Below are 9,570 nucleotides of genomic sequence, written 5' to 3' on the forward strand. Positions count from 1 at the left end.
GGGTCACCCAGCCACACACACCCTCGCCCCAGTTCCACACTCCTAGCTGCTCCTCGGGCAACATTTCTTCCTCCACGCTGGCATTTCTGCTCAGAAAAGTGACACAGGTACAAAGGTGGAAAACAGCAGAAATCCAGCTTCCAATGAGCCCGGAGCCTCTGTGCTGTGCCCTGGCCGGGAGCTCAGGGGCTGCGAATTCCAATGACCTCAGTGCCCAGGCAGGACGCACAGGGGGTGGAAGGCAGCCAGGAGGGACACAGGAAGGAGGGGTGGGGACCCTGGTGACTCGGAACCCTCCCTGGAGTTTTGACTCAGCATCAGCCCAGGGCTGTCTGAGAAAATGAGGGCCCATTGTTATCAGGGTTTTCAGGCAAATCGGAACTCCAGACCTTTCAGGTGAAACCTCTGTGGGTTTGTTTGGTTTTTTTTTAAAATATGGTGCAAGATAGGGTTCTATTTTATTTTAGTAATAAATCGATACTGTGCTATGCTGGGCCCCTGCAGGAAATGTTCCATCACCCTAGTCCTCCCCCCGCCCCCATTCTTCTGTTTCATATTTTCATTTGTAAGCCCCGACATTATTTTATCCAACGGAAAAAACAAAACAAAACAAAACAAAACAAAACACAAAAAACCCTGTCGGCCACTACTTGAAATTGCGTTCAGTTTACATATGTTGGCAGATTCGTCATTTTAAGGATGTAGATGCTTCCCGTCTTACTTACTCTCATCTTATTTCGTGGCCCTTGGGAAGATACTTTAGTCTTCTTCCAAAGTTGATTTTCAAATGATGGCAAAATTCCAAGCTGTTGGAACTGCACGGGCCAAGTAACGCCTCCCGTGGGCTGCGTTTGGCCCGGGGGGCGGGGGGGGGCTCCCTGTTGCCCCCTGAGATGGAGGGCAGCCTGACTCAATGCGGGAGACTCAGCAGGCCGTCATTCAAAGATAACCCTGTCCCAGGCGGAGAGATCTCCAGGGCCAGGCAAGCTGAGAAAGTCTGGGATGTTTGCTGCCTGACCCTCTCTGTGGAAAGGCAGGGCGCCCACTTCCTTTATTTAAGGCCAGAAAAGCCCATGGCGGCCCCAGCCAGCTCATTTCAAACAAAATTTCTTTTTAAATTCTTATTTCTTTTTGAGAGAGGGTGAGAGAGAGACAGAGTTCAAGTGGCGGGGAGGGGCAGAGAGAGAGGGAGGCGCAGAATCCGAAACAGGCTCCAGGCTCCCAGCTGTCAGCACAGAGCCCGACGCGGGGCTCGAACTCACGGACCGCGAGATCGTGACCTGAGCCGAAGTCGGACGCTCAACTGAATGAGCCACGCAGGCGCCCCAGCAGCCAGCCCATTTTTGACCAACACTTCAAATAATAAATTGAAACTAACCCATATGGTTTGCTGTTTAAAAAGCAAATAAAAAAAAAATTAGAAAACACAGCCAAGCGATCAAAGAATATCTGTCGAGACCGGGTAGGGGTGGGCACTGCCCAAGGGGCCGGGGATGCCGCACGTGGGGCCGGCTCCTGCTTCGTGGGTCTTACGGTCTAGCGGGAAGTACAGGTGGGAAACCCAGAGACATGAAAAGCCAAAAGGCACATTGCAGTGATGACTGAGGCACGAAGAGACAAAGCGAGGTCATGGGATAAAGAGAGGCCAGACGACCCCTGTGGACAGGGGCTTGGAGATGCCTCTCAACGGAGGTGACATTTTGCTAAGACCGGAATGATGGAGAGCAGGCAGCTGTGACCCCAGCAAAACCACTGTGACATTTGAGTGGACATCCTGCCCAGGTTTTCACCTAACTGTATTTTCACATCAGTGCGATTTTTCTAAAAACGTGCTTAATTTCTATCGTACGCGTTTGCCTTTTCCAGAAAAACAAAAGTGGCCGCGTAGTGTTCTGGAACCACCTTGTTTTCCCACTTGGAGCCTCAGTTGCCCTGTCTGTTAGCCAGAGATGGGCTTCATAACTACCCCACGTGGGAGTAAAGATTACCCCAAGAAAATGGCCCACAGCACATGTGACTGGTACAAAGATTAGCCATATTGGTATTTTTTTAACAGTTCTTTTCTTTTTTTTTTTTTTTTTTTTTTTAATTTTTTTTTTTCAACGTTTATTTATTTTTGGGACAGAGAGAGACAGAGCATGAACGGGGGAGGGGCAGAGAGAGAGGGAGACACAGAATCGGAAACAGGCTCCAGGCTCTGAGCCATCAGCCCAGAGCCTGACGCGGGGCTCGAACTCACGGACCGCGAGATCGTGACCTGGCTGAAGTCGGACGCTTAACCGACTGCGCCACCCAGCGCCCCGGTTCTTTTCTTTTTTAATGTTTTATTTATTTTTGAGAGAGAGAGAGAGCGAGCGAGTGGGGAAGGGGCAGAGAGAGAGGGAGACACAGAATCCGAAGCAGGCTCCAGGCTCCGAACGGCCGGCACAGAGCCCGATGCGGGGCTCCAACTCACAAACTGAAATCGTGACCTGAGCCAAAGTCGGACACTTACCGGACTGAGCCACCCAGATGCCCCTTATTATTGGTAGTTTTAAAAATCACTTTTCGGGACATCTGGGTGGCTCAGTCGGTGAAGCGTCCGACTTCAGCTCAGGTCACGATCTCGCGGTCCGTGAGTTGGAGCCCCGCGTCGGGCTCTGGGCTGACGGCTCGGAGCCTGGACCCTGCTTCCGATTCTGTGTCTTCCCCTCTCTCTCCCCATCCCCCGCTCATACTCTGTCTCCCTCTCAAAAATAAATAAACATTAAAAAAAAGATTTTTTTTAAATCACTTTATCGAGTCCCTCTTGCAGGGGACAGTTTAAGGCTCACAGGTGCTCAGGAGGCACGCCATTCCCTGGCCCCCAGCCTCGGGGCCAAACCTCAACCAGACTGCTCCTTCCTCCCCAGAAAGGAAGTCGAGACTGAAACCAGGGCCTTCTTTTTGGTTGTTTTTTTTCTCTTTTGTTTTTTTTTTCCTCTCTGTGATGTCGTTCATTTTTGTGAACATCGCACTTATCTGATGTCACAGGTTTTGGGAACCCAAACCGCAGACACAAATACGCCGTGTTATTCTTTGAAGGGTTGTGCAGTGAGATAAGGGAGCTGGGTGCTGGGGGATACGACGCAGGGCTCGTATCTGCAGAATTAGGAGGTCAGGGTTTGTTCTCGGGTTCAACGTCATCAGCCTCTTTGGGGGGGCCCTCGGTCACCGGTTGCCCGGGCCACACGGTATGTGCTGAGTGCATGCACCTCGCCCACTGCTGTCCAGGACAGCCAGGCGGTGGGCACAGGGGGAACCCAGTGGCAACACGAGTACCACAGCGTCAGTCTCTCCTGATGATGCTGCAGAAAAAGGCTGGTAATGTCCACCTTCTGGTGGATTCTGAGTTAACCCGAAAATCCCGTTTGGTTTTCCTGTGCTTTTTTGAGTGTCACTCAAACACTTGAATCCCCTCTCTGACCTAAGTGTCATGAGGCCTGCAAAACCCTGCTTCCTGCTTCCGCCCCGGCCCCCATGCAGACTGTTATCCACACGCAGCCAGGGGGATCCTGTGAAAACCTAAGTCAGGTCACGTCCCTCCTCTGCTCAAAACCCTCCTGTGACTCTCTGTTCACTCGGGGTCAACTCCAAGTCCTTCCTGTGGTCTGCCAGGCCTCTGTCTGCCCGTCTTCCCCTCCCCTTCTGTACCTTCTCCTCCATCTCTCCCACACGTTGCGCTGGCTCAGGGCCTTTGCACCTGCTGCCTTCTTACTTCCTTGACTGTAATACCTCTTATCAGAGAGGCTGTTCCTACCCCCTACCACAAGTGTCTTTCTGAAAATAACTGTTTTCTTATCTCGCCTAATTTTTCTTCATAGATCTTTGTCACCACCCGACACGTTAGCTATTTATTCTTTTGTTCATTATCAGTGCACCTAAGTTCCCAAGAACCCTGTGTGTGTGTGTGTGTGTGTGTGTGTGTGTGTGTGTGTCTGGTGCCTGGAAATTGCCTGGCACATTGAATAAGCTCCATAATTTCTTTTTTTGTGTGAATAAATGCAAGGATCTTGGAGCTGTTTCACACCAAAGGGTTCAGATCACCCGGAACAATGTGAATCGTAAGGGACTTTAAAACTGGGGACTTACATGATGGCTCGTGCGGGAATGATCACTGCAGCTTCTGGGGAAGGGCTTGCACCCTGAGTGTGAGGCGTGCACTGTGGGTGGGCCACCAGACACGTTGTGTGGAAGAATACAGACAACTTAATGTCAGTGCCTCCCTGGTAGCGATGTTCCTGGGATTACACCAGATGCTTTGTGTGTGGTGCTTAGCCCCCCGCTTGGCATGGCATGTGGTAAGTGTGCTAGACCTTGCAACCGGCAGGATGGAACCCATGAGGTTGGAAACAAAGGAAGAGGAAGTCTGGGGGTGTGCGTGAGGTCACGGGTACCAGGGTCAGAGCAGGTGGGGGTTCTGTGAGGTGTCTAAGGGAACGCGTCCGGATGGCAGGGGAACTCCACTGAGAAGCCCAGCGTGGAGGGACAGATTTGGAGATTCTTGGGGCAAAGGCGGTGACTGAAGACCCAAGAATGGCCCTAAGTCAGGGACTGTGTGCAGAGAAGGAGCAGAGGTGGGGGTGGAACCCCGAGGGGCTCCCAACGTCCCACCTCTGCTCGGCTTCTATCCTGAGACCTGACTGATCTCCTTGGGCTGGGGAGGGAGCCCTCTCCTTGGGCACATGGGCTGATGCCCCCTCAAATAAAAGCGGGTTCTCTCAGCTGCGGAGAAGAGCTGACCACAGCAGGGGTCAAGGACTCAGCAACACCTGTCACACCTGTGCTACAACCAGAACCCTTCCGTCCTGTCCTCTTGTCTCCTCAGCTCCCCGTGACCTCATTTCCGGTCTCACTACACGTATCTGCGGCTACAACAATGCTGTGTAACTGACCACCCCGGCCGCTGGCTCTCCTGAATCTGGAATTGTTGCAGGTCAGCTGACCCGCTGTGGGCGTGGCCAGGCGGCTCTGCTGGTCTCTGCTGGACCCATTCACACGTCTGCTCTTCGGCTAGAGGTCAGCAGACCTGGGCTGGCCCGTGGGACTCTGTTCCACCTCACACGTCCCTCCTCTTCTTCTGGGACCCGTGGGCCATCCCCGGTGTCTCTGGTGATGGTGGTGGCACGAGGCAGAAGCACGGGCGCCAGGTGGGAACATGCGAGTTCCCACTCTCATCTTGTTCAGTTGGTGAAAGCAAGTCACGGGGCTGAGCTCAAGTCAAGGGGGAGGAAATACGCTCCTAGGTGTGGATTCAGTGAAGGTCAAAGAGTCCTTTGGCCTCACGTCACCCCCATTCACTGGGGATCCTGCCTTCTTGACATCTCCTTTTCAGTCTCACTCATGGGTTTCCCTTTTCTCTCCCTTTTCTCCCTCCATACTCAAGAAAGTAAAAGGCGGAGGGGCTGGTTTGTTACGCAGCATTGCTATAGCCGTAGGTGACCGATACATGTAGGGCATCCGGACAGAAGCTCACGCTGTTAATGGTAGTGTAGAAAAGGAGAAAAAAAAAAAATACATGTCCCCGATAATATCTTTGAGTCTTTGTACTAACAAGCCTTGCATTCCTTGTGGCAGACACTGCTCGGTGCCTGTTTAATACTCACGCTCCCTTTTGTCCTTATTTACAGAACCCTGCTTGTATTTGGGGCGCCAGTGGTCAGCAGAAAGCAGCTAGTCTCTCCTAGACTGCCTCGCAGTGAGGAGTGGCCCTGTGATCCAGGTGTGACCGATGCAAATTAAGAGGGGTTCCTGGGAAAGCTTTCAAAAGACAGACAACGTGGTGGGCACACCACTCCCCCCTCGCCCCTTCCTCCCGCCTGTAATGCGGGGTATCAGCTGGGAGGGGAGCGGCCATCTTGCAACCACAACCAACCGTGAGGACAAAGGCCGCATGTGCAGGACGGGCGGGTGGAAAGTGGGAAAGCACCTGTGCCCCCACCCGGTCACCGAGTGGCCTCACCCAGTCGTCCTATCAGCCCTGGCTGCCCACCCCTGGTGTTCTAGTAGCAGGAGACGATAGGAACCTGCTAACGGCCAGGTTTTGTGTTATTTGCAGCTGAATGCATGCCTAATGGGTCCACCGAACCTTCTCTGGGCTCCTGACAGGATGAGAAGATGCATTTTCCTGATGTTTAAGCCAGTTTGCATTGGGTTTTCCTGTCCTCGCCTTTGAATGCATCTTAATGAATACCTGAGCTTTGCAGTGAGTTGACTTTTGAGAAACTGAGATATGCCTGATCTTGGACTTGGGTGAACTGGGGGGTAGGGCAGAGGGTCACTCTTGTTCTCCCTGGAAAATCAGATGACGAGGGAGGCAGTATGATTTCCCGGGATCTTTCTGCCAGGACCAACAGGGCTCAGGGCCTACCTCCACTTTAGATATCCGTGAAGAGCCCTGACCAAGGAAGGTGGTTATTCTTTTGTTTTTGAAGAGGGAGGCTAAGGTTCAAGGAGGCAGATTTACACCTGAGGCTCTCGGCCAGAGCTAGGTCTGCCTGACTGTGGGACCATCTTCTTCTCCTTCCGGGCTCCTGGTTTCTCATCAGTAGAATGGGATTACTCAAGATCAAAGCTTTGCAAATATTTCATTTCAAAGTAGGTAAAACCCTTTTATAGCCGAAACTTTACTTATTGTCCAACCCATAAAAAAGATAAAAGACAAACTGCTCAGAGGGGGGGGAGGGGTCAGGAGGCCTGCAACCTCCTCCTGGGGCACCACGGCCCCCAAGCACCTCACTGCAATCCTGGGCTCCCCGGGAGGCTTTTAGGAAACACCAGTCTAGATTATCCCAACGCCTTTGGAAAAACCTGAATCTAAGAGAGGAGTTTTGGGGCACCTGGGTGGCTCGGTCAGTTAAGCGTCCGACTTCGGCTCAGGTCATGATCTCACGGTTCATGGGTTCGAGCCCCACGTCGGGCTCTGGGCTGACAGCTCGGAGCCTGGAGCCTGCTTCGGATTCTGTGTCTCCCTCTCTCGCTCTCTGCCCCTCCTCCACTCATGCTCAGACTCTCTCAAAAATAAAATAAACGTTACAAAAAAACAAGAGGGGAGACTCTGATCTTGCAAACGTCACTAAAATGTTTTGCAGAAGACAGGCGCACACACGGCAAAACAAAACCAAAGGCTTTCCAGCGGTGCCAAAGGACAAGGGACAGAAAGTCACCTCCCTCCCATCTCTGACTCACCAGTCCTGCCTGTGCAGCCACTGCTCCCGGGGACTTGTGCCTCTCCCAGAGGTGGTCTGTGGTCTCACAGCAAATATGTAGTGTATTGTCCCCTCTTTCCGTAACACACACACACACACACACACACGCACTGGAATATTGTATAATCACCGTGTGCATCTCATATCTTGTTTTTCTCGGTTAACATTACACCTCGGTGGTTTTTCCAAATCAGCGCTCAGAGGTCTGCTTCATTCACGTCACTGATTGCATGATATTGGAAAACTGTTTCATTTATTTGGCTGAAAGACCCCTATTCCTGGGCACTAGGGTTGTTCCCAGTCTTCCGCCAGGTCAAAGAAGCCCACCGTGAAGGTCCTTAGGTCCTTACGCATGCATCTCGGTGCACATGTGTTATTTTAGATGCTTGGTTTTTCTCTCTCTCTGCTTTGTGCCTTTTTTTTTTTTTTTTTTTTTTGCTTATTAGCATTTTCAAATTTTTATTCCATGAGCATGTCCCATTTGTATAATAATTAAAAAGATATGTTTATAGGCCCAGGCCTCAAACTTCAGCCAAGTTAGATAAACAGCTCCATGCAGAAGCACAATTCAGAAAGAACGAAAATGGGCCTCTGCCACTGAGGCCTGTTTGGCCGGGACGTTGCCTTTCTAGAGAGTCGTGTGCCAAGGCCCGGCCCTGCCTCTGCTGCAGCACACCCTGCTATGCAGGGTCTGGGTCTAGCGCGGGCTGTGCCATTAACTTGCCAGCTGATTCCAGGCAAATCGCTGAGCCTGGCTAGGCTGTCAGAAGGGCGTTTACCGCGTGCCAGGCTCTGAGCTAAGGATGATACGGTGTCTGACGACATTGGTGTTATTATCCCCACTTCCCAGATGAAGAAAAAAAGACTCAGAGGAAGAAGCACTTGCCAGTCTCCCCCCAGGTCAGTCAGGGGATCACCAACCATGTAACGCATCCAGCCTCCCTTGAAGATATCAGTTCACCCTCAAGTGCCAGCGGCTCTATACTCAAAATATAGCCCGTCTCTCACCCAATCCTCACCACGGCCTTCCAGGCCCTCCGTGATCCGCCCCCACCAGCTTTACAACACCATTCTCGTCCCCGATGCTTCCCCTGGCTCTCTCTGCCCCATCACACCAGCCTCCTTCCCAACCGCAGGGCCTTTGCGCTTGCTGTGTTCCCCGCCTTGGATTCTTTTCCTTACTGGCAGGTCCAGTCCCAGGCTGAGACACGTGAGATGCCCAGGGTGAGAACTTTAAGGAGGCACTCGCTCTCAAGTGCCAACCTGCCCTCGAATAAGACTGAGAGCAAGCGTCCCCTTACATTCTGCAGACTGGGTCGCACCCTGGTCTCCCCCTCATCTAGCACTGCTTCCCAGACGTGGTTCTTGTCATCCTTGGAGCCTTGCCTTAAGTGACCTCCCCTCCTCAGAGAGCCCTCCCTGACCATCTTAGTTAATGCTGTCCCTGTCACCATCCAGCCCGCCACATTGTCTTGTTTCCTTCGTTGCTCTTATTACAAAGGTAATTGTTTCACACCCACATCTCTGTCCACTGGGTTGTAAGTCTATGATGGCAGGGACTGTGTCTTCTCAGGTATTTCCCCAGTGCCCAGCTCAGTGCCAGCATTATGGAAATACTCCATAAACATGTGTGGGATGAATGAATGAATGAATGAGCTGGTCAACAGCGGAACCAGGATTTGAACCCAGGTTGGCCTGACTCCAAAGTCAGTGCTCCTGTCCACGACTGAGAAACAAGGAGTTTAGAGCCAATCGGCCAGGGGACCCTTGACTGAGGCCTGTGTCACAGCCTGTCCTGTGTGTCCAAGGACAGACTGCCCGAGGAAACTTCTGGCAGGGAGGAGCCTCCTGGCCACAATCGCGGGGGCTGCTCTCAGCCTCAGGCCTTCATGAGGCCAGCTGTGCCCCCCCCACCCCCAGCCCTGCCCCGTTCTAGTTTTTATTTTTAGCGGCGAGTTTTTGGGCACAGCGAACTCTCCTTAGGAAAAGTCCAACAAGAGGATGAGGGAGGCGGTTTTGAAATCCGGTGGGAAAGTAGGTCAGGCCGGGTGGCTGGCCGGGGTCCAGACGATAAGGCCTCGGTGGAAGTTTAATAACGTGAGCGGCCGTATCCATGACATAATTCATAACTGAGAGGAAATGGCAATTAAGGGGCAATTGTGCAATGTGGGACAAGCCTCCTTCGCAGCTCATAAAAGCAGGAGGATGCTGTCACTCTAGGGCCACTGGGGGCTGGGCTGGCGGCCCACAGGGACCAGGGGCTCAGTTTCCGTATGTGGGGGTTTGCACCCATCTACCGTCTCTCCTTCAGGCCTCGGGGAATGGGGGGGCGTGTAAAGCAGAG

This window comes from Lynx canadensis, chromosome A3, assembly GCF_007474595.2.
Source record: "Lynx canadensis isolate LIC74 chromosome A3, mLynCan4.pri.v2, whole genome shotgun sequence".
Taxonomy (NCBI): Eukaryota; Metazoa; Chordata; class Mammalia; order Carnivora; family Felidae; genus Lynx; species Lynx canadensis.